General features: G+C 38.8%; 1 protein-coding gene and 1 non-coding gene across 2 annotated transcripts in view; one reads left to right on the forward strand and one right to left on the reverse strand.

Annotated features, from left to right (window-relative positions):
* Window positions 1–26290, forward strand: part of KCNN2 (potassium calcium-activated channel subfamily N member 2) — a 505075-nt gene that overhangs the window by 89720 nt on the left and 389065 nt on the right. The window lies entirely within an intron of this gene.
* TRNAY-GUA (transfer RNA tyrosine (anticodon GUA)) lies at window positions 5174–5245 on the reverse strand. Its single transcript has one exon. It is a non-coding gene; the product is annotated as a tRNA-Tyr (tRNA).

Raw genomic sequence — 26290 nt, forward strand, 5'->3', positions numbered from 1 at the left:
GCTATTTGCTGAATGAATGAAGGAGACTGCAACTGAAAGGGCACTTGGGTACCTAGAATCTTGCTCTAATTTATTTATACTGGAGAAGTAGTGTCTTAACAGAATATGTTAACCTCAGGAATTTAAAAAAAAAAATTATTTTTGGCCATGCCACATGGCATTTGGGAACTTAGTTCCCCAACCAAGGATCAAAGCCCTGCTCCCTGAATTGGAAGCATGGAGTTGCCAGGGAAGTCTACTTTCATCATAGATACTAGGCAGACAACAAAGAGCTGTTAGCTACTCTTTAAAAGTCCTGCTAAGTGATCTGGCCTCTTTCTTGGGAGGATAGGACCTCTTTCCTCTGTGTTGTCTCTGGATCTTAGCTGCAGTTGAGATGAATACTTCCATTTCTATATCCTGTTACATTAGGATTAATGTATTTAAAAATTTGTTCTAATGAACATTGCTAGTGTAAAACTGAGTGAAACAGTGAAAATGGAATTGTAGGTGTGTTGCTTTCCAAGTATATTTTGATATAAATAGCAAAGATGTTCATTTCTCTTCCCTATATCTTCTACTCTACAGCTTCCCAGAAAGGGAAGGACTCACTCCTTTGATGGTTTCTCTGTTTCTCTGTATTTGCAGTATAGTTACCTGCAGAGTCTTGAAGTCAACCCAGACTCTGCATGGGCTCATCTTAAGAGTGGTTTGCCTTTGTGGAGCAATTACCATGTGCTCGCTCTGGTTTTAAATCCTTTGTGTGTAATGAAAAGAAATCATATATGAATCCTGTGAGTTTGGAAATGTTATCACTTCACTCTTTAAAAAGGATTCTGAGGTTCAGAGGGCTTAAATCACTTGTTGAAGTCATAGATGCATCCAGAAGAGCCAGGGCAGACTCCAAACAGCAGTGGAAAAGGTACAATATTATGAGCCAGGGTGTCTGGTTCAAATCCTACGTCTGCATCTGTGGGCATGAAGAGATATTTATAACTTCCCCAGACTTGAGAGGTGGGCTCAATTCAGTTCAGCTGCTCAGTCATGTCCAACTCTTTGCCACCCCATGGACGGCAGCATTCCAGGCCTCCCTGTCCATCAACAACTCCCGGAGCTTACTCAAACTCATGTCCATTGAGTCGGTGATGCCATCCAACCATCTCATCCTCTGTCATCCCCTTCTCCTCCTGCTTTCAATCTTTCCCAGCATCAAGGTCTTTTCAAATGAGTCAGTTCTTCACATCAGGTGGCCAAAGTATTGGAGTTTCAGCTTCAACATCAGTCCTTCCAAAGAATATTCAGGACTGATTTCCTTTAGAATGGACTGGTTGGATCTCCTTGCAGTCCAAGGGACTCTCAAGAGTCTTCTCCAACACCACAGTTCAAAGCATCAATTCTTCAGTGCTCAGCTTTCATTATAGCCCAACTCTCACATCCATACATGACTACTGGAAAAACCATAGCTTTGACTAGACAGACTTTTGTTGGCAAAATTTCTGCTTTTTGATATGTTGTCTAGATTGGTCATGACTTTCCTTCAAAAGAGTAAGCGTCTTTTAATTTCATGGCTGCAATCACCATCTGCAGTGATTTTGGAGCCCCCCCCAAAATGAAGTCAGCCACTGTTTCCTCATCTATTTGCCATGAAGTGATGGGACCAGATGCCATGATCTTTGTTTTCTGAATGTTGAGCTTTAAGCCAGGTTTTTCACTCTCCTCTTTGACTTTCATCAAGAGTCTCTTTAGTTGTTCTTCACTTTCTGCCATAAGAGTGGTGTCATCTGCATATCTGAGATTATTGATATTTCTCCTGGCAATTTTGATTCCAGCTTGTGCTTCATCCAGCCCAGCATTTCTCATGATGTACTCTGCATAGAAGTTAAATAAGCAGGGTGACGATATACAGCCTTGACGTACTCCTTTTCCTATTTGGAACCAGTCTGTTGTTCCATGTCCAGTTCTAACTGTTGCTTCCTGACCTGCATACAGGTTTCTCAAGAGGCAGGTGAGGTGGTCTGGTGCTCCCATCCCTTTCAGAATTTTCCACAGTTTATTGTGATCCACACAGTCAAAGGCTTTGGCATAGGCAATAAAGCAGGAATAGATGCTTTTCTGGGACTCTCTTGCTTTTTTCATGATCCAGCGGATGTTGGCAATTTGATCTCTGGTTCCTCTGCCTTTTCTAAAACCAGCTTAAACATTTGGAAGTTCAAGTAACAATTCAAGTGTATTTAAACCCAGTTAAAATTGTCTGTTGGATATGTAGACTGAGTAATTCAGATATAGTTTTGTTATTTTTCTAATTAAAATTCAGAACTTGTACTGCTAGAGCTCTCAACCCAGAAAATGAAAAATGATTGTATCAGTTTCCTAGAGCTGCTGTAACAAAGTACCCAAATTGAGTGGCTTAGAGCAACAGCTTATTGTCTCTTCATTTTGCGGATAGAAGTCTAAACTCAAGGTACTGGCAGGGCCATTCTCCGTCTGACACCTTGTGATGAAATCCTTTCTTGTCTCTGCCGGCTGCTGGTGGCCCCAGGCGTTCCTTGGCTTGTACCCGCATCACTCCTGCCGTCTGTCTCCACATGACCTTTTCCCATGGATCTCGTCACACCAGCCTCCCCTGTGTGTGTTGGTCTCGGTGTACAGATTTCTCCAAACTTTATAAGGACACCAGTCATATTTGATTAGGGCCTACTCTAATTACTTAATTTAACTTCACATCCTGAAGCACTGGGGATTACAGTTTCAACATTTCATTTGGAGAGACACAATTTAACCCATAGCAGTGATTCTATTGATTCATGTTCTCTTTGGGACTCATGTCAAGTTTAAGCCTCTGTGCTTTGTCTAAAATCTGCCTGCTTTCCCTCAAAGGGATACTTAACATTAAATCTGCCTGGATTCCTTACTAAGGTTATTTTCTGTCTAATACTTAAAAATAGAAAATCAAATGAAAAAAACCTCAAAGACAATTCTAGTAAATCTAAGTTTTATTTGAACTTTCTTATGTTAATTAATTCCCCCAAGTTTACTCCAGATACAGAGTAATACTTAATTTCCCTCCCTTGTAAAGTAATACTCCAGTTTTCTAGTTAAATAAAAAGTATCTTTGATTGTGCTGTCTTGCTCCCACCTGAAACATTAGGTGCCACTGATGCTCTTCATGGAAAATAGCAAGAAGAGAAAGGGAAAGAGGGCTAGAGATACAATTTAATAACATAAAATGTAGCTGCTAAAGTCCCTGAGCCTGGTAGCTGGTTACACAAAGTTCTTTCTTCTTAATCATAGCTGTCTTTTCCTCCCATCCATTTCATGTTTCTCCTACTCCGCTACAAACACAGCTGGATGATATTCTTTATCTAATTGGTGGCCCAGTTCTTTATTCTTGTAGTATCTGAGTCTTCCGTGGTCTTATTTATATTAGATGGTTCTGGTTTCTCACTGACCACTACATACTCGATAAGGAGAAACTCAGATATGAGCCAGTGAATCCCATCGTGCGGTAGTCCTCCACTGTGTGATAGTAACCCACTAGTCATGGCCAGTGTGGACACCTGCTTCTCAGACTGTTGTCTTGGTAGCATGAGGGACCCAAGATGAAGGGGACATTCTGTTTCCATTTTGTTTTATATAAGTTGATTCCTGGTAGAATCACTGCTTCTGTGGACCCTAGGACTTCCAAATGCATCAGGTGCAAACTTGTTCAATTAGGTAAAAAGATGTAGTGGCGAGAGGAGTCATTACCACCTCCACTCTTGTTCTCAGCCCATTCATTCTGGCAGCGGGTGGTGGGGAGACAGCACTAAGTATGAGCTGTTGATTTATGCCATATACATCATACTGATAAATCACATGGGGCACCCCTCTGGCCTCCTTGTCTAGTATACCAGCTTCTGCCATCATTTAAGAATGCAAGGCTGTTGCTACTTACAATTGTTATTTTTCTGATATAAAGTTTACTAAACATGTACTTTAAATCTGTTTTACATGCCATGTTTTTTCTTTTGTTTTACAGTTATATGAGTCACTCTAATTTATGTTTGTTGTTCATGCTTAATTGGTGTAAATGTCCTCAAATCTACAGTCTCTTCAAGAATAGAGTGGTATATACTCCTTAAATTTCTTTCCTGGTTACTTAGGTGCTAGCAGAACTTAAGCAGGATGAGCAATGTGGGCTCATGCAATTGTTAAATTCATTCAGGAAACAGGACCATGGGAGGAAATGAAAGCTGTGGTTCTGCCTGTCGGAGCTCCTTGGACAGGATCCAGGTTTCTTGTCTACCAAAATTTAAGGCTACTGCTCGCTTCTGGTGGACTGCCATCCTCTAATTCTGATTCCTTGGCTGTGTGCACACTGTTCTGCCATCTCAGCTTTGTAGATTTGCTGCCGCTTCTGACTTGCAGAGTTGGATGTAGATTTTATCTGTTTCTGGGCCTGTGGTCCACCTGGACCCTCTCATCTAGCTTTGCTTCCCTTCATCTCTACCCACTATGTAAGAAAGCAATGTACTTTGCAGAATTTGTCTTTCACAATCCAGAACTAGCACAGTCCCTGCAGGCATATTAACCAATGTCTACTTGGTTATATAGTTATAACCAAGTATAAATGCAGAGAACCTCGATTCCCTGCATGCGAAAGACAGACACTGTGTATTCATAGAGGCACAGGTTTTCATATAACTTCATGTACAGCAGTCATTCAGAAAAGCTCAGTGCTTTGATACAACTACTCTAGTCATCTTGAATAGATCAGAGAGTTTGACCTCAGTTTGGAAGAAGCTTCAGACTCTGGCAAGTGAGTGACTAATTTTCTAGGTCAAAAATAATACTGTGAATATCCAGAAATAAATGGAAAAACCTATATGGTTTCCCAAGCAGTATTCTTACAATGACATATTTATATTCTGCCCAATGTACTTAATTTTTCACCTTATAAAAATAAGGAACTAGGTATGGATAATATACCTCTGTAATTCTTAATGTCTAGCATCTTGATTTTTAGAGAAGCATATTATCCATTTCATTATTATTTTGAATTTTCTTATAGAGCCTGGCAGCCTAGATTGAAATAGCAAAAAGTAAAAGTCACTCATTCCTGTCCAACTCTCTGTGACCCCATGGACTATACAGTCCATGGAATTCTCCAGGTTAGAATACTGGAGTGGGTAGCCTATCTCTTCTCCAGAGGATCTTCCCCACCCAGGAATTGAACCAGGGTCTCCTGCATTACAGGCAGATTCTTTACCAACTGAGCTAGCAGGGAAATAGCTAAAGGACCAGAAATGAAGCATAATGATTAATAGCAAAGCATCCCATGCAGCCCCATAAAAATTAGTCTTAGATAAGGTCTTGTTTAGCTTCCCTGGTGGCTCAGACGGTAAAACGTCTGCCTGCAATGCAGGAGACCCAGGTTTTAATTCCTGGGTCAGGAAGATCCCCTGGAGAAGGAAATGGCAATCCACTCCAGCATTCTTGCCTGGAAAATCCCATGGATGGAGAAGCCTGATAGGCTACAGTCCATAGGGTCGCAAAGAGTTGGACACGACTGAGCGACTTCACTTTCACTTTCAAGGTCTTGTTTAATATCTTAATTTATAATTTATTAAGCAAGATGATCTATTGAAAGGGACCTTTTATATACCCTGATCCAAGTGAGAAAGCAAGATTCTTTTATTCATAATCCCTTGATGCTCAGTACTGATTAGGATATTTCAAAACTAAAAAACAAAACAAAACATTTCTTTGTGGTTTTACTGTCTGCCTAAATTTAAGACGCATAGCTGATGAACTTCTATCTCATTTAGGCATTATTTGGAGTCTGATTATTATCTCAGCCTTTTATTTATAATCTAACTGATTCTAGTTATACATTTTTATTTCTGGAACAGATTCCTCTATCATTATTTTAGAGCCACTAGAGGTATAACATAACCTTGAGAATAGACTAATACAGCCCAAGGTATTTTATTTTTATGATTCTTTTTGTACCAAGTAATTGATCTGCCATTTTACTTTTCACCTATCTTCTTGAACATTATGATCACAATAGGAATAGGAATTTTACTTTGCACAGGTACTAGGTTTGATTGGCTATTTTGGTCAAAATGATAAAATTAGATAAACTGCCTTGTAATTTTAGTGTTCCTTGTAATTACTTGTTTGTGGAATGAAACGTTGGGGGAACTCAATGCCTTATGTTGTCTGGCCCTCTAACCCCAGAGAAGTGCAGGAAAGCAAGTGCACTGTTTGCTCACTTCTCTGTGAGCCTTTGTCACTGAGATACGAGTCTGTAGCTTCCAAAGGGGCCATGGGAGGCTTCATCCTTTTGGTAACCTCACTGGTGTCGCTTTATGATCTCTGAAATCTGCCGCTGTGCTGTGCTTAGTCACTCAGTCATGTCCGACTCTTTGCAACCCCATGGACTGCACAGGTTAGCTATAGAAATTTGGATCTTTATATGGAGAATCAGATTATAAGTGAAGGAGTGAAGATCTTACCAGTTATAGAAAAAACAAGCATTTAACACTATTACCATATTTCTTCAGGTTATCAATGCCTATTCCCATCATATGTGTCTTTACTCTATGAGGTACTTGTTGGTATCTTGCTGATGGTTAAAAATACATACTGATTCTATTTGTTAAATCATTTCTTAAGGAGGTAACCAATATATTTCCAGTTTGTTATTACACAGAAGCAGTTTATCTAATTTTCTCACTTTGACTCCATTTAAGAACTGTATCTCCCTAACTATACAACCTTCTTGCCCCTGCCCTGTATTGGACGGACATAATCCATGAGGAGGTCTTTGCTCATATTCCATATGGCAGGGGAGCCACCTGTATGTTGCTCATGTATTGCTAAATTCCTCTTGAGATACTCTGTTACCAGCGTCTCTTCCCACACAGTACTGGGAGAGGCTTCCTCTTTTCTCCTCTTTCTCCAAGCCAGTTACTCTACCCTGGGATGAAAGTTTTATACCATCTAATACAGCAGGAATTTCATATCCAATGAGTTTGCATAGGATATTAAATTTACATAAAAAGCAATGCTTGGTACTTTTAACTTTGGTCCTTAACATTTATTGGGAAATTTTTATATCTAGAGACCTATTTTTTTCTCTCTTAAGTACAAAATATGGCTCTTATAAGGGAAAGCTTGTCTTTTCAGGTGTTTTTTTCTGAAATGGGCTTCAGGAGCCTATTTTGCAACACTTTTCCTTTGCACTCCAGCCATGGAGACCTGGGTCGGGAAGATACTCTGGAGGAGGAAATGACAACCCACTCCAGTTTTCTTGCTGGGAGAACCCCGTGGGCAGAGGAGCCTGGCGGGTTACAGTCCATGGGATCCCAAAGAGTTGGACACAACTGAGCATCTGAGCATATGGTAATCCTAATCTTCCTCAAAGCAATGTATGTCTCTTGCTGAGTAGAGGGAAAGCCAAAAACAAGGAAATGTGAAAAACTAAAGTATTCATACACTTCAATATTTCACTACCCTGGAATAGTGTGGAAAGCATGAAATCTAAGGACTTTTGATTAAAGATAGGCGATGAACACATTTGAACTTCCCAAGTGGATCCGTGGTAAAGAATCCACCTGCAAGTGCAGGAAACTCAGGAGACATGGGTTTGATCCTTGGGTCGGGAAGATCCTCTGGAGGAGGTCATGACAACCCACTCCAGTATTCTTGCCTGGAAAATGCCATAGACAGGAGCCTGGTGGGCTACAGTCCATGGGGTTGCAGAGTCGAGCATCAGTTAGTGGCTAAGCATGTGATGAACCCATTTATCTGCCACACATGAATACACTTACCAAATTATTTCCTAAAACCCCAGAAACAATTTTTATATATATATATATATATATACATGAATTTTTAAAGGTGTAAGATAGATGGAGAAGAGAGACAACAGCATCATGAATATTTTAGAAATAATACAAAGACTCAGTAGATCTGAGAGAGCCGAGTCTTGAATTAGTCATGGAGAAACATTTAAAATACCTCAGTTTGCACAGCAAACCTCCAATATGCTCACAAATTGGTAGTCCCAAATAGCTGAGAAGGTGAGGGTGAAGCTGGGGGTGAAGCTCAAGAGGATTGACTGAAAGACCCTTAAAGAAACAGTTTCCTCCTTCCGTTCAGCACTTGCCCCTATTCCAACCCAACAGTAAACTGAAGGTTTTTCTTTGTAGATAATAAAGCATATTTTTCTCAGTAGGTAATAAGCTGAATTGGACACATGTAAGAAAAGAGAACCACATTGAAACAGGGGTATTAAATGAAAGGTTACACCTGAACATTAAGACCTTCCTACCCCTGCCCTCTTTTCCCACTGTGCTTCCAAAATGGGAGTGATTGGAAGATGAATTTTGGGGATTTCAAACAAGTCTAAGAGAAAATATTTAAAGATACTGATAATGGGATTTCTTAAATGAAAAAGACTAGCCACATTCCCCCATGGAAAGACTGTAATCAAGTAGCCCACAGAATTTACAGTCAGTGTTTTAGATATGAGTGATTAGGCAACAGTGAACAATATTTGATGAAGTGTCTAACATAGAGGAGATTAAAGCAAACAAAACAGACTTATGAAAATGAAACCTTTAAAAATTAATCATTAATATTCTCAGAAATGGAGAAGGCGATGGCACCCCCACTCCAGTACTCTTGCCTGGAAAATCCCATGGACGGAGGAGCCTGGTGGGCTGCAATCCATGGGGTCGCTAGGAGTCAGACACGACTGAGCAACTTCACTTTCACTTTTCACTTTCATGCATTGGAAAAGGAAATGGCAACCCACTCCAGTGTTCTTGCCTGGAGAATCCCAGGGATGGGGGAGCCTGGTGGGCTGCTGTCTATGGGGTCGCACAGAGTTGGACACGACTAAAGTGACTTAGCAGCAGCATTCTCAGAAAAATGTCTGTGAAATAAGAACAAGATGTGTTTTAAAGGAATATTCAGAGAAAGACTCTTGAAAATTAGTATATACACATGGCAAATTGAAAAAAGAAGTAAGTTTGGAAATTCAGTAGTAAAGATATAGTATCTGAATAATAAAACTTCCAGAAAGAGAGAACAGAGAACATGGAAGGAAGGAAAACATTTGAGAATTTATTTGAGAAAAATCCCTCAAGTTGAAGAAATGATTTTCTAAATTGAAAGGGCCAATAGAGTTCCCAGAACAATGGATGATAATAAACTCAAACTAAGGCATGAAATGTTAGAAACAGAACTCTAGACAAGCAGGAGATCCTAGAAGCATCAGTAACAGTGGGGTGGTGACTGTACCATGCAAAGGATCAGAAATCAGAACATCCTCAGAGTTCCTCACAGCAGCACCAAAAGTAGCAAAGTGGCAGAGTAAAGTCTTCCAAATTTTGAGGATAAACAATATCTAATCTAAAATTGTATGCTTAGCAGAATCATCAATTATGTATGAAGGAAGCCTAATATATCTTCAGACATGCAAAATCTCAAAAGCATAACTCCTAAAAACTCTTTCTTGGGAAGCTACAAGAGGGATAGCTTCGCTAAAATAAGAGAATGCATGAAGAAAGAGGAATTAATGGGATTCAGAAATAAGTACTCCACCTCAAGGAAGAGATTGTGAAAAGAATGCACTGGATGAGGACTGTGCGCTAGCACAAAGGTCAAGCATCTCAGGGTGAAACAAGTTGGACAGGTCTGGGAGAAATGTCGCCAATAAAGAAAACATTTTTAAAAAATGCCTAGTATATTTAAATACATTGAAAGATGTAGCAAATTGGAGAAGAGATTGGAAACACATTAACATTAAGCACACTGGGAACTAGAACAGTTACTAAATCTGAAGAAAACAAGTTGTGCAAGAAAAGAAATCAAATTACTACTTAGCTACAAATATGAAATAGACATAATAATGTCAATCCTGAATGCAGTATACTGTTATTAGGTGGGGATGGAAGGGGAGGGCAGAATGAAATGGATGGACATATAGAAATGATGAGAGTGCTTCAGTCTCGTCTTTCATTGTGGAAAGCCAATAGATCATCTGTCCTTCTTGCCCACCCCTTGTCCCCGCCCTAATCTAGTGTACACTGTAAATAGGAATATTTAGTAATGTGGAGGTAAATACCAAAAGAAACAGCTCAAAAGACTTACAGGAAGTTAACTGTGAGGACCTGGAAATGGTAAAAAGTAGACCTGTGAAGACTAATGGTTTTCATAATAAGCCCTTTTATGTTCTTGTTAGTTGCTCAGTCATGTCCGACTCTTTGCAAGCCCATGGGCTGTAGCCTGCAGGGCTCTCTGTCCATGGAATTCTCCAGGCAAGACTACTGGAAGGGTTGCCATTTCCTTCTCCAGGGGAATCTTCCTGACCCAGGGTCAAACCCAGGTCTCCTGCATTGTAGGCAGATTCTTTACCATCTGAGCCATGAGAGAAGCCCAAATAAACTGTCTATCATCGATTAAGACAAACTTGAATAGAAACAGAAAGAAATGGTGTGAAATTAGAAGTAAAACTATTTTCCAATCACAAATCTTTCTGTCTCTATCTTGTTCTCTCTCTCTCTCTCTTTTTTTTTTTAACTGTTTGACTTAACCCCTCAGAACCTGTCTTTTCTTCACAAGGAAAGTCATGACTGAATGAGATAATTCATATAAAGCACTTAATTATAGTAAGTGCTAGCCTTAGGTAAGCTTCAACAAATGGCAGGCCTTAACTCCTCTTTATGTGTTTCCAAGTCTCTGTAGAGAAGGGTTAGGGTTACCAAGATTCAAAAACTGTTTCAGTCACACAGCTAAAACAATAAGTCACATTTGCCAAAACAATAAGTCACATTTGCCTGAGAGTCTCAGCTCTGAGCCCACATTTCACCACGGCCTTGTCTGTTGATGCCACCTATCTACTGTACCAACTAGCTTTCCTTGTAGATGGAAACTGCTTTTTCATCTTTATTCCAAACAGTGCCAGATTCATAATAGACACTTACCATTTGAATTAATGTTATTAGACTGTTACATTAACATGTCTAAATTTACATAATAGAAATAAAAATATTTTCAAAGTATACTACAATACAGTTTATTTTTAAAATCAAGTAACAGTCAACCTGATCCAAGCTTGTTAATCATTGTTTTTGTTCAGTTGCTCAGTCATGTCTGACTCTTTGCAACCCCATGGACTGCAGCACACCAGACTTCCCTGTTCTTCTCTATTTCCCAGAGGTTACTCAAACTCATGTCCATCAAATTGGTGATGCCTTCCAACCATCTCATCCTCTGTCGTCCCCTTCTTCTCCTGCCTTCAATCTTCCCCAGCATCAAGGTCTTTCTTTTCCAATGAGTCAGTCCTTCGCATCAAGTGGCCAAAGTATTGGAGCTTCAACTTCAGCATCAGTCCTTCCAATGAATAGTCAAGACTGATTTCCTTTAGAATTGACTGGTTGGATCTCCTTGCAGACCAAGGGACTCTCAAAAGTCTTCTCCAACACCACAGTTCAAAAGCATCAGTTCTTCCAGGCTCAGCCTTCTTTATGGTCCAACTCTTACATCCATACATGACTATTGGAAAAACCATAGCTTTGACTATATGGACCTTTGTTGGTAAAGTAATGTCTCTGCTTTTTAATATGCTGTCTGGGTTGGTTATAGCTTTTCTTCTAAAGAGAAAGCATCTTTTAATTTCATGGATGTGGTCACCATCTGCAGTGATTTTTGGAGCCCAAGAAAACAAACTCCGTCACTGTTTCCGTTGTTTCCCCATTTATTTGCCATGAAGTGATGGGACTGGATGCCATAATCTTAGTTTTTTGAATGTTGAGTTTTAAGCCAGCTTTTTCACTCTCCTCTTTCACCTTCATCAAGGCGATCTTTGGTTCTTCTTCACTTTCTGCCATAAGGGTGGTGTCATCTGCATATCTGAGGATATTGATATTTTCCTGGCAATCTTGATTCCAGCTTGTGCTTCATCCATTCCAGCATTTCACATGGCTTACTGTGCATATAAGTTAAATAAGCAGAGTGACAATATACAGCCTTGACATACTCCTTTCCCAATTTGGAACCAGTCTGTTGTTCCATGTCCATTCCTGACCTGCATACAGATTGCTCAAGAGGCAGGTCAGGTGGTCTGGTGTTCCCATTTCTTTCAGAATTTCCCACAGTTTATTGTGATCCACACAGTCAAAGGCTTTATTATAGTCAGTGAAGCAGAGTTTTTGTTAATATATGTCAGAAATATCTATTTTTAAAATTCTGTGGCAATTCTTCTTCAGGTTGAGTTCCATAATGTCCACGGCCTTATTGCCCTATTTCTTCTCTGGATACAAGGGGTCCTTCATACACACACCACAGAGAGGACTAGGGAGTAGACACTGGATACACAATTTTGTATTGATTTGAAATAAAGCTATTGCGAGGTATTTTCCTGAATGAGAAAGTCGTCAAAAAGGACCTAAGGGTAGACGAAATAATATATCCTTTGCATAATATCATGAAGTCTAAATAAAATATGATGGTTTGGTTTGTAAATATAAATAATATAACATAGGACAAGATGGTAATAATCCTTATCTAATTCTCAGAGAAAAACAGCTTGCTAAGTACTGTTAAATTCTCATCACCTCATTAACTATAGAAATCTAGAAGGTATCATAAAAGACAAGGATGATAAGCAGCTGGCGAATCATTTGTGAGGAAAGATTAAGATAATTAAACAAGAAAAAGTTGGATAAATAGTAATGAAGAAATGTAACAATATTGCATATCTGGAAAATGAGCATATTAGAAAAAATTGAGAAACAGTAGGATGAACAATTATAATGACAACTCATTCAAGTTTGGTATTTTTAAGTCAATTGGTATAGTGTGTTTGTGGTAGTGTTATTTTAAATGGAACTATGTTAAATATAATCTTCCGAAGAACAGAATTCCAGGAAAATAAATCAATTTATTACTTCTGTCTTTGTCGTTTGCTATAGATGGTCAAGATTTGCAATAATCCTCCTGGTTTACTTTTGTTAATTTTTTCACCTTGTTAATATTTAGCTAAATTTATTTCAAAATATTTCTTTTTTTAGGCATGTGGAAAAAATTTCAGACCAGTTATTTAAACTTTGCAGCTTATTGTTAGGAAACAGATTGACATTGAATCCAACATACATTCTGTTAAGTTTTTTTCCTTTAAAAGAAAAGGAAAGATTGTTAACATACTCTGTTTCTCCAGCGAATATTTTACAAGTATATTTATTGTCTTGAGTGAGTTTTCTTACCTATGCAAATTATGACAAAGAATCTGAGTAGTGGAGGGCAGGACCTGCCTACTATAAATGAAATATATTTTTCATTATATCTTCAGCATCTAGCACAGTTCTTGGTACCTCTAGGTATTCAATAAATATTTTTGAGTAAATGAATATGTGTATGTCTATAATGGACATTCTATCTGTACATTTTTATCGAGTCAGAAAATAAAGTTTCCTTAAGGATGTGTATATGGGTTTCCCAGGTAACACCAGTGGTAAAGTACCCGCCTGCCAATGCAGGAGACTTAAGAGTTGTAGGTTTGATCCCTGGGTTGGGAGGGTCCCCTGGAGGAGGAAATGGCAACCCACTCCAGTATTCTTGCCTGGAGAATCCCATGGACAGAGCAGCTTGGTGGGCTAGGTCCATGGAGTTGCACAGAGTTGGACGTGACTGAAATGACTTGGCACTGCACAAGGTTATATATGCCTCTCTTCTAATTGGGTGGAGGTCATAGGTTTAGTAGCCAAATGTGGAGTCCAAATTTTTGTTTCCCCTTGGAGTTAGAAGTTGGGACATATATTTTTAGATGAATAGCCAATAATGCTATTATTATCTTGATCTATTCATCCATTCTGCATCCATGTAGAGCAGTGGTTCTCTCAACCTGAAATAAGAGACTTAAGAAATACAGTGAAGAGAGTAGAGGAATTAGGCAAATGAGGCTAAAGCAGGAAGAGAAACACAGGTCAGAAGCTATCAGTTTTCAGTTTTATTTCTACGTTTTCCTTTCTGAACTTTGATTTATTGGAAAGGTTTTTATTTGATTTCTGGACACACTTTGTCACAGTTTTACTACCATGAGGGAGAGTTCTCAAAGCAAAGGAAATAAATACTGTAGGTTCTATATAAGTTCTGCTTGCTCCCAAATCTATTCTGTGTGCTTAGTTCAAGTAATTGGGCTGCTGTTGAAACCTACAATATCCTATGGTAGACACAGCATATTTAATAACTGGTCCTTTTACATAGCAGTCTCCTTATTCACCACTTCATTACTTGGAATTTTCTCTTTTATCTGGCTGCAGTACATCTTAAAGTAATTTTTTGGAGGACATGTATATGGTGTTTCTTCTGCATCCTTTGCTTATCTGAGAATTTTGTGTTGTTTTCACATATTAATAAATGATTTGGTAGATAGGAAATTTTGGGTAAAACTATTTTCACTGAGGACTCTATAAATTTTCCAGCATCTTCTGGCACTACTTGTTGCAAAGAAGTCTGAGACTTGCCTGGCTTCCTCTCCAAATCCCACTCATAAAATTTGCAAAACAATGAAAATCACAAGCATGCAAACCCCATAGGAAAGTAAAGTGAAATTGAAGTTGCTCAGTCATGTCCAACTCTTTGTGACCCCATGGGCTGTAGCCTACCAGGCTCCTCTGTCCATAGGATTTTCCAGGCAATAGTCCTGGAGTGGATTGCCATTTCCTTCTCCAGGAAAGTAAAACCAGGAAATTGCCATTTCCTTCTAAGGAAAGTAAAACCTACCCACAATTCATTTGTCATTCTGGGGGGACCACACACCTCGAGAGCTTATTGGTAGAGATTAAATAGGTATTATAGCAATAACATAATAAATCCTTTTAATATATACCCTAAATTAATGTATAATAAATATTATAGAGTTTAAATAGCACAGTATTTATGTTTCATGAACTTCCTTATGCTTATACAGTCATATCTACACATTACACATAGATATATTTGTACATTTACTTTTTAAATCAGAAGTCATTCTACATATTGATCAACTAGTTGCTTTTTAAATCTAGTAATATGTCATTTACTTCATTTTAGATCAGTTCATTTAGCTGTTCATGTAGAATATCCAAAATTAAATGAAAACACTCCTGTCTTCCAACTATACATCTAGATGAGACCAGATTTTCTTTCACAAGCTACAATCAAAGCAACACTATTTCAACAGAATAAATAGGTAAACATGAAGAAAAATACTTGTTTTCTATTAAGCCAGACACTGAGATTTGCAAAACATATAAAACAATTCTACTCTCCTTGCTAAATAATTTTTGTTTTATGAAGCAATTATTTTACATATAAATGTTGTCGTATCATAAAATAGTTTTCCTATTGTTATTTTAAAATTAATACATATTTAAATGATTTCTCTGTTTTAATTTCCTACACAGTATTAATGGTAGATATAACCCATCTGAAAAAGACTTTCTTGAGACCTTCAAAATTTGTTTAAATTGCAAAGAGGTTCTGAGACTAAAATTTGTAGGTTTGTTGGCATATACGATGAGATTTGTTTTCAGCTATCAGTTCAGTTCAGTTGCTCAGTCATGTCTGACTCTTTGTGACTCCACAGACCACAGAACATTAGGCCTCCCTGTCCATCATCAATGACCGGAGTCCACCCAAACCCATGTCCATTGAGTCGGTGATGCCGTCCAACCATCTCATCCACTGTCGAACCCTTCCCCTCCCGCCTCCAATCTTTCCCAGCATCAGGGTCTTTTCCAATGACTCAGCTCTTTGCATCAGGTGGCCAAAGTATTGGAGTTTCAGCTTCAGCATCAGTCTTTCCAACGAACACTCAGAACTGATCTCTTTTAGGACGGACTTTTTGGATCTCCTTGCAGTCCAAGGGACTCTCAAGAGTCTTCTCCAACACCAAAGTTCAAAAGCATCAATTCTTCAGTGCTCAGCTTTCTTCACAGTCCAACTGTCATATACATATATGACCACTGGAAAAACCATAGTCTTGACTAGACGGACCTTTGTTGGCAAAGTAATGTCTCTTTGAATATGCTGTCTAGGTTGGTCATAACTTTCCTTCCAAGGAGCAAGCGTCTTTTAATTTCATTGCTGCAGTCCCCATTTGCAGTGATATTGCAGCCCAAAAAATAAAGTCAGTCAATGTTTCCACTGTTTCCCCATCAATTTCCTATGATGTGACGGGACCAGATGCCATGATCTTAGTTTTCTGAATGTTGAGCTGTAAGCCATCTTTTCCCACTCTCCTCTTTCACTTTGTTCAAGAGACTCTTTAGTTCTTCTTTGCTTTCTGCAATAAGGGTGGTGTCATCTACATATCTGAAGTTATTGATATTTCTCCTGGCAATCTTGATTCCAACTTGTGCTTCATCCAGCCCAGTGTTTCTCATGATGTACTCTGCATACAAGTTAAATAAGCAGGGTGACAATATACAGCCTTGATGTACTCCATTTCCTATTGGGAACCAGTCTGTTGTTCCATGTCCAGTTCTAACTGTTGCTTCCTGACCTGCATACAGGTTTCTCAAGAGGCAGGTCAGGTGGTCTGGTATTCCCATCTCTTTCAGAATTTTCCACAGTTTGTTGTGATGCACACAGTCAAAGGTTTTTGCATAGTCAATAAAGCAGAAATAGATGTTTTTCTGGAATTCTCTTGCTTTTTCAGTGACCCAGCGGATGTTGGCAATTTGACCTCTGGTTCCTTTGCCTTTTCTAAAACCAGCTTGAACGTCTGGAAGGTCATGGGTCATGTACTATTGAAGCCTTGCTTGAAGAATTTTGAGCATTACTTTACTAGCTTGTGAGATGAGTGCAATTGTGTGGTAGTTTGAGCATTCTTTGGGATTGCCTTTCTTTGGGGTTGGAATGAAAACTGACTTTCTCCAGTCCTGTGGCCACTGCTGAGTTTTCCAAATTGGCTGACATATTCAGTACAGCACTTTCACAGCATCATCTTTCAGGATTTGAAATAGCTCAACTGGAATTCCATCACCTCCACTAGCTTTGTTCATAGTGATACTTCCTAAGGTCCACTTGACTTCACATTCCAGGATGTCTGGCTCTAGGTGAGTGATCACACCATTGTCATTATCTGGATCATGAAGATCTTTTCGTACAGTTCTTCTGTGTATTCTTGCCACCTCTTCTTAAGATCTTCTGCTTCTGTCAGGTCCATATCATTTCTGTCCTTTATCGAGCCCACCTTTGCATTAAATGTTCCCTTGGTATCTCTAACTTTCTTGATGAGATCTCTAGTCTTTCCCATCCTATTTTTTTCCTCTTTTTCTTTGCATTGATCACTGAGGAAGGCTCTCTTATCTCTCCTTGCTATTCTTTGGAACTCTGCATTCAAATGGGTATATCTTTCCTTTTCTCTTTTGCTTTTCACTTCTCTTCTTTTCACAGCTACTTGTAAGGCCTCCTCAGACAGACGTTTTGCTTTTTGCCTTTCTTTTTCTTGGGAATAGTCTTGATCCCTTTCTCCTGTAGCGTGTCACGAACCTCTGTCCATAGTTCATCAGGGACTCTTTTTATCGGATGTAGTCCCTTAAACCTGTTTCTTAATTCCACTGTATAGTCACAAGGGATTTGATTTAGGTCATACCTGAATGGTCTAGTAGTTTTCCCCACTTTCTTCAATTTAAGTCTGAATTTGGCAGTAAGGAGTTCATGGTCTGGCCCCAGTCAGCTCCTGGGCTTGTTGTGGCTGACTGTATAGAGCTTCTCCTTCTCTGGCTGCAAAGAATATAATCAATCTGATTTCATTGTTGACCATCTGGTGATGTCCATGTGTAGAGTCTTCTCTTGTGTTGTTGGAAGAGGGTGTTTGCTATGACTAGTGTGTTCTCTTGGCAAAACTCTGTTAGCTTTTGCCCTGCTTCATTCTGTACTCCAAGGCCAAATCTGTTATTCCAGGTGATATAGCCACTCAATAAACCTTTGGTTGAGGCTGCACCTGGAATGCCTGTGCTGACGTCATCAACCTCTAGCTGCTTTTTAAGTGATGTGTGTGCTTGCCTTACACCCTCTGTGGATCTTACTGAATGAGGGGCTTTGATGCATTGCTTCCACACCCTATATTCAACGTGTGCTTTCTCAGCTATCTGCCTCAGAAATACTTCAGTATAAAAATAGTGTCTAGAAATGGAATGATTAACCTCTAAAAGATTCTGAGACTCAGGTATTTGTTACCGTCTATATACATGTACTAGGGCCCCCCAGGTGGCACTAGTGGTAAAGAACCTGCCTGCCAGTGCAGGTTAGACATAAGAGACATGGGTTTGATCACTGGGTCGGCAAGATCCCCTGGAGTAGGAAATGGCAACACATTCCAGTATTCTTGCCTGGAGAATTCCATGGACAGAGGAACCTGGCAGGCTGCAGTCCATGGGGTTGCACAAACTTGGAGATAATTGAAGCAACTAGCACATTTTTGGTTTTGTTTCTCAATAGCCATTGATAAGTACATACACATATAAATGTACTTAGCATTTTACTATCTAAATTTTAGATAGAAATGTCTGCCTTACTGGTGAGCATATCTGCAGGGCAGCAGTGGAGATTCAGACATAGAGAACAGACGTGAGGACACAGTGATGGAAGGAGAGGGCGGGAGGAGCTGAGACAGTAGCATGAAGCACACACATGATCACATGTAAAACTGACCCAAGTGGGAATTTGCTGTGTGACACAGGGAGCTCAGTCTCGTGCTCTGTGACAGCCTAGAGGGGTGGAAGACGGAAAGGGGGTCAGGAGGGAGGGGACAGATGTATCCCTGCAGCTGATTCATACTGATGTATGGCAGATGCCAACACAACATTATAAAGCAATTATCATCCAGTTTAAAAAATTAAAAAAATTTCTACCTTCATTAAAATGTAACTTTCTAATTTGCTAATAAGCAAATTGAGTCGAGGAAGCACAGAATTATGCAGATAACTCAAATTCCCTAAATTGATGTTAGTTTATTTTAGAATTAGCATTTTTTAATTTTTTTTTTTAATTTTATTTTATTTTTAAACTTTACATAATTGTATTAGTTTTGCCAAATATCAAAATGAATCTGCCACAGGTATACATGTGATTTTAGAATTAGAATTTAGCTTTTTGTATACACTCATGAGTGGCTATTACATTGCTGACAAAAGTCCGTATAGTCAAAACTATGGTTTTTCCAGTGGTCATGTATAGATGGAGAGTTGGACCATAAAGAAGACTGAGCCAGGAAGAACTGATGTTTTTAAACTCTGGTGTTGGAGAAGACTCTTGAGAGTCCCTTGGATTGCAAAGAGATCAAACCAGTAATAGTTTGAACAAGCTCCAGGAGTTGGTGATGGACAGGGAAGCCTGGCATGCTGCAGTCCATGGGGTTTCAAAGAGTTGGACACGACTGAGTGACTGAACAACAACAAATTGAGAAATTTAAAAAAGGCTGTTTTTTATTGATTCCTATGTATTATTCTGTTGCAAAAAGTTGCTGTCATCCTCATTATTTTTTAAAACCAAATAACAGTGAAAAATTTTACCGTATAAAATATAAGTTATATTTGAGTTAAGAAAAAAATGACATTCTTTACTCTTTCTGGTAATAGAAATCACAAAGCTTAATGGACCGTAGAATTAATCCCACCACTCATTTTTTTTTTTTTTTAATTTTGGACACTGAGTTAAAGGAAGATGAAATGGCAACAAGTAAGGGACAAAACTCAGGTATCATTCACTCCCCTTCTTTAATCCAATTACAATTTGCTAGGCTGGCTCCTCTTCCTCTAGCTGTATAATGAGCAGTGTCAGGAAAATCAGCTGTAGATTTAGAGTTGCTTATCTGTTCTTGCTCTCCATAGTAGTTTCAGATACAACGAAGAACATGTGAAAGAGAGAGATGTTGGGGACAAAAACTAAAAGTCAGTTCAATGGCCAGCCCAATCAAGTTAAGCATATGATGATATATGGGCACTGAAATAAAATGCCTAACGGCATTTTAAAATTTCTCAACTGCTGGTGAAGTTGTCCTAGAGTCACAGTGTCAGCAGCTGACACAGATGAGTTTGAGATAAGGAGGAGAGATGTTTTCCAATGCCTTATCCAGGTGTTTCACACTAGGATTGGTGGGACTGCCTAGAAAAATAAAACTCCTGCCTGGGACTACAGGGAACATACTTTCTCTTTATCATCTTTCTCAATTAAAATAGGAAATGGCAGTCCTAATGTTTGTGTTCATACCTGTCAATGCTGTACCTTCATAGATGCAAGTGAGGAAATTAAACCGTTCTTGTTCTCAGAGTGATAAGATAGTGGTAGAGAAAATGTTTATACTCATGTGGAGCTAACCCCTATCTTTCAGTGTATGCATTTCCTTTTTGAATATAAAAAAGGCATTAAAACCAGAAAAATCAAAGCTTAGAAGTTATGGATGAGAATAAATGCTTTGGAATAGTAGTGAATGTATCTCAATTGTAGTTCTGACTGCCATTTTGTTTCTGCTATATTAATTGGGATACAAATTGCTATGGGAAAAATGTCACCTATTTTTTAAAATGATACTTTTGGATGCAAAAAGTATTAATAAGGTCATGAAAAATATTTGGATAACAAATTTTCAGTTCAATAAAATAAATATCGTGCTTAGTCAGTCATGTCGACTCTTTGGGACCCCATGGACTGTAGCTCACCAACCTCCTCTGTCCATGGGGAGCTGGAGTAGGTTGCCATGTCCTCCTCCAGGGGATCTTCCCAACCCATGGATCGAACCCAGGTCTCCTGCATTGCAGGCAGATTCTTTACCATCTGAGCTACCAGGGAAGCCCAGAAAATAAATATTTAAAAGTTACTTATTTTATCTACATTTCACACTGTTCTTGAAAATAATACTTTGGTAGTTTCCCCTTAGAATAAGTGAATTGCTAATTTACAGTGAATTGTATTATGTCTTATAGGAAAGATTATGAAAATATTTAGAAAAATACCTGGGCATTATTCTTCTGAGAGATAAGCATAATCAGTCCAATTTGCAAATACAACATATTTAGGACAAATTAGTGGCCTAAGAATCAGCACTAGTCAGAAAATTTGTATTTAATGAGTGTCATTAGGACCAGGATGAAACAAAAATTAGTGTAAGGAGTCCTTGTGTGATGAGGCATTAAAAACTAATGCATCCTTTAACTGCATTAAGAATTTATTCACACCTTAGTCACAAACAGTTTAGATTTATCTTCCATTTTAACATTAAAAATGTGTGCTACAGTCATTCCTGTCAAGAAGTTATTGATAAAGTAGACTGACTGCATCCTTTCACATGGGTGCTGATATGCACAGTCATGGCCATTGGAAACTAAACATATTTTGGGTAGTCTGTTGAGATGGCATATGAATGGAATGAGATCAAGAAGCAGCAGCCTTGGAAATTTCTTGAATTCAATTTATTCAAAGACAATATTATTGCTTCTAAGAGAAACAAAGCACAAAAAATCTTCAAGAAAGGTCAGAATGTCTATATTAAAACTTAGATTCTGTAACTGGAATTAAGTTCCTGAAATTGTAGGTACATATTTGAGTTATACATATTTAAATTTAGTGATACAAAGATTCTATAAACTACAGAATAATGTAGACTCAGGGACTTTTATTAAGCACAGACATATATAGCTGGTTTTACAACTGCAAGTAAGACATCTGATGAAACCATTATATACCAATAATTATTTCAGCCTTTTTTAATATTAATAATAGCACTTTATTGCTCACTGTATGCTATAAACTATGTTAAGTGCTTTATATAGAATAATCAGCTTAATGTTCCTAATGATCCCATGAGGAATGGCCTATTATTCCATCATACAGATGAGAAAACTGAGACATAGAAAGTTTACCATGCTTAGAATTAACAAGTTAGTGGTAAAAGTTAGAAGTACATCAAGGCTGTATATTGTCACCCTGCTTATTTAACTTATATGCAGAGTACATCATGAGAAACACTGGGCTGGATGAAGCACAAACTGGAATCAAGATTACTGAGAGAAATATCTATAACCTCAGATATGCAGATGACACCACCCTTATGGCGGAAAGTGAAGAAGAACTAAAGAGCCTCTTGATGAAAGTGAAAGAGGAGAGTGAAAAAGTTGGCTTAAAGCTCAACATTCAGAAAACTAAGATCATGGCATCTGGTCCCATCACTTCATGGCAAATAGATGGGGAAACAGGAAATAGTGGCTGACTTCATTTTTTGGGGCTCCAAAATCACTGCAGATGGTGATTGCAGCCATGAAATTAAAAGACGCTTGCTCCTTGGAAGAAAAGTTATGACCAACCTAGACAGCATATTAAGAAGCAGAGACATTACTTTGTCAGCAAAGGTCCATCTAGTCAGGGCTATGGTTTTTCCAGTAAACCTGTATGGATGTGAGAGTTGGACTGTAAAGAAAGCTGAGTGCAGAAGAATTGATGCTTTTGAACTGTGGTGTTGGAGAAGACTCTCGAGAATCCCTTGGAGTGCAAGGAAACCCAACCAGTCAATCCTAAAGGAAATCAGTCCTGAACATTCATTGGAAGGACTGATGCTGAAACTCCAGTACTTTGGCCACCTGATGTGAAAAACGGACTCATTAGAAAAGACCCTGATGCTGGGAAAGATTGAAGGTTGGAGGAGAAGGGGATGACAGAGGATGAGATGGTTGGATGGCATCACTGACTCAATGAACTTGAGTTTGAGTAAACTCCGGAAGTTGGCAATGTACAGGAAGCCTGGCGTGCTGCAGTCCGTGGGGTCACAAAGAGTCAGACATGACTGAGTGACTGAACTGAACTGAACTGAAACCCAGGTTGTCTGGCTTTAGGATTGTGTTTTTAATCACTGTTCTGTACTTGCTCTGATTCTTGCCAGTGTGGTTTTTATTTTTTTTCTTATCATTTTTCTACTTGATAAGAATAAACAGTCTGTATGTTATCTTAACTGTTCCCTCAACTTAAAAAAAAATTGTAATATCCAGCTTAATTTTTAAAAAACTTTTTTCTTATCCAACATAATTCTATGATTCAAACACTCTTGCAGATACCCTTAATTCCCTTTTCTCTTTGTTTTTGCACCTGGCAAACCCTTATGTCTCATGATCTCAAATATCGGCACATCTTGAAGATATTGTGCATTTGGCTCCAGGCCACCTCAATAAGCAAACAATACAGTAAGGCCAGTGACATGAATGTTTTGGTTTCTCAAGGCTTGTAAAATAGACTGCACTCTAAGTGTGCAATAGCATTGAGTCTAAGAAACAGTGTACATTCCTTAATTAAAAACATTGTTAAGTGTGCTAACCATCATCTGAGAACGTTCAGGGTATTGTAGTAGTGATTTATCACAAACCACCATAACAAATATAATAATGAAAAAGTATGAAACATTGGGAAAATTACCAAACTGTGACACAGAGACATAAGTAAGCATACACTGTTACAGAAACAGTGCCAAGGTGTTTGTTCAATGCAGGGTTGCCACAAACCTTCAATTTGTAGAAAGAAGAAAAAAAAAAAAAGTTTTACCTGTGAAGCACAGTAAATGATGTACTCTGGTGTTTACTTTCTTGATGTTTAACCGTAGCAGCTGAAAAACCACTGGAGACAGAATAAAGCAGGTGGTTCTACAATGTACCAGACATCACCAACTTTGGGTTAGTCCTAACGTGCTGCCTGGTAATATTTCTCTGACCAATTCACTCTTTCCATGGCTTTTCCAAACCACTATATAACCCTTTCCCGCTTGCCAGTTAACTAATGATTATTATTCATTTTGTTATATTTTGAACCCATTTTCTTGAGCTGGACCCATCTCACTTTAAAAAAATAGAGGTATAATTGGAGTGTAATAAACTGTGCATACTGAAACTGTACAAGTTGACCAGTTCTAAGTTATGTGTTTACCTGAGAAACCACCACCAAAATTAAGACAGTGAACATTTAATCCCAGGCGTTTCATCATGCTCATTGTAGTCCAGCTCATACTCCACCCCAATTCCCAGGCAACCAGTGACATTCTTTATGTCACTGTGGATTGGTTGGCATGTTACAGAATCATGTTACAGAACCTTTCATAAATGGGACTGTTATACGAATAAATTTGTGTATTCAGGTTCTCTTTTGCCTGAGTTCTTTCATTTAGCATAATGGCTTTCATTTATATTGTTGCAAATATCAGTTATTTATAAGTTCTTATTACTGAATATTATGCCATTATATAGCTATGTCCTGGCTAATGTTCACATATTCTTGGACTTTTGGGTTTCCAATTTGGGAATCTGTGTTTATTATCTAACCTGAATAGTACAGTAAAGTACACATGTAGTCACCCCATATATATGAGTCTTATTACAAGTCCTCTCTTCAGCTTGAATGGTCTGTTTCTCTTTCTATGTGCCACCATCAAGTTTTACTTTCAGTTCAATTCAGTCACTCAGTCGTATCTGACTCTTTGTGACCCCATGGACCACAGCACACCAGGCTTCCCTGTTCATCACCAACTCTTAGAGCCTGCTCAAACTCACATCCATTGAGCCAGTGATGCCATCCAACCATCTCATCCTCTGTTGTCCCCTTCTCCTCCTGCCTTTAATCTTTCCCAGCATCAGGGTCTTTTCCATTGAGTCAGCTGTTCACTTCAGGTGGCCAAAATATTGGAGTTTCAGCTTCATTATCAGTCCTTCCAATGAGTATTCAGGACTGATTTCCTTTAGGATTGACTGGTTGGATTTCCTTGCAGTCCAAGGGACTCTCAAGAGTCTTCTCCAACACCACAGTTCAAAAGCATGAATTCTTCGGCGCTCAGCTTTCTTGATAGTCCAACCCGCACGTTCCATGCATGAGTACTGGAAAAACCATAGCTTTGCCTAGATGGACCTTTGTCGGGAAATGTCTCTGCTTTTTAATACACTGTATAGGTTGGTCATAGATTTTCTTCCAAGGAGCAAGCATCTTTTAATTTCATGGCCACAGTCCCCATCTGCAATGACTTTGAAGCCCCAAAATATAAAATCTCTCACTATTTAGATTCTTATAAGAGGACAAGCCCTCCATCCTTAATCATCTGGTTCAAAATGGTCTGGTCTGTTTTGTCTAAAAGACATTTTTTTAGTCTCTCAGAATATAAATTTCTAATTGATTTGATAGTTTCTTCTCATCACCTAGCCAGCACCATCCTTGACAAATCAAAAGCCTATTTCTCAGGCAATATTCTTCATGAAGAATTGGCATTGGTTATACCAGCTTGCTAACATAAACTTTATTGAGAGCAACCCAAAATGTTTGTTTTTCCTTCATATTTTCTTTGTGTTTTATTCAGTGGATAGGAAGGTTTTATTGTCAGAGCTCTCTTTTCTCAGCTTCAGCGGATGACACAGTGATGTTACGTCATTTGATCAGAGTGTATAACACAAAGCAGTTCCTCTTCTCACACTTGGTAAAATCATATCAAATGTTAATGATTAGGGTAAGGTTATACTAGTGCATATAATAGATGGCCAGTAGACCCAAGAATTCTGGCCTTACACCCCTACTCAGTCTCCTCAGTCACAGTAAAACTCCCAAGGGGGATAATATCCATCCATACATGCATACAAGGGACAGTGTCAAATGGGAACTTTCTCATTGGAACCCAGGTCACTTGACCAGAAAATCCAGAGGTTTTGTATGGGGAATCTTGACCTTTCTCAAACAAAATTTGAGTCAAAGTGAGAAAGTAGTACAAGGTATATGAAAAATAATGCTGAATCTCTCATATGGGAAAAGATGTTCTGACTTGCAGGATGAAAGCAGAGACAAATGGGAGGAATGAGTCAACGTACTCAGAAGATTAGATTGTGGCAAGACGCTTGCTCCTTGGAAGAAAAACTATGACCAACCTAGACAGCATATTAAAAAGCAGAGACATTACTTTGCTGACAAAGCTCTGTCTAGTCAAAGCTGTGGTTTTTCTAGTAGGGATTTGAGGGTTGGACCATAAGGAAAGCCGAGTGCTGAAGAATTGATGCTTTTGAACTGTGGTATTGGAGAAGACTCTTAGGAGTCCCTTGGACTGCAAGGAGATCCAACCTTTCAATTCTAAGGGAAATCAGTCCTGAATATTCATTGGAAGGACTGATGCTGAAGCTGAAGCTCCAACACTTTGGCCTCCTGATGTGAAAAGCTGACTCACTGGAAAAGACCCTGATGCTGGGAAAGATTGAAGGCGGGAGGAGAAGGGGACAACAGAGGATGAGATGGTTGGATGGCATCACCGACTCAATGGACATGA

The sequence above is a fragment of the Bos mutus genome, chromosome 10 (assembly GCF_027580195.1).
Source record: "Bos mutus isolate GX-2022 chromosome 10, NWIPB_WYAK_1.1, whole genome shotgun sequence".
Classification (NCBI taxonomy): domain Eukaryota; kingdom Metazoa; phylum Chordata; class Mammalia; order Artiodactyla; family Bovidae; genus Bos; species Bos mutus.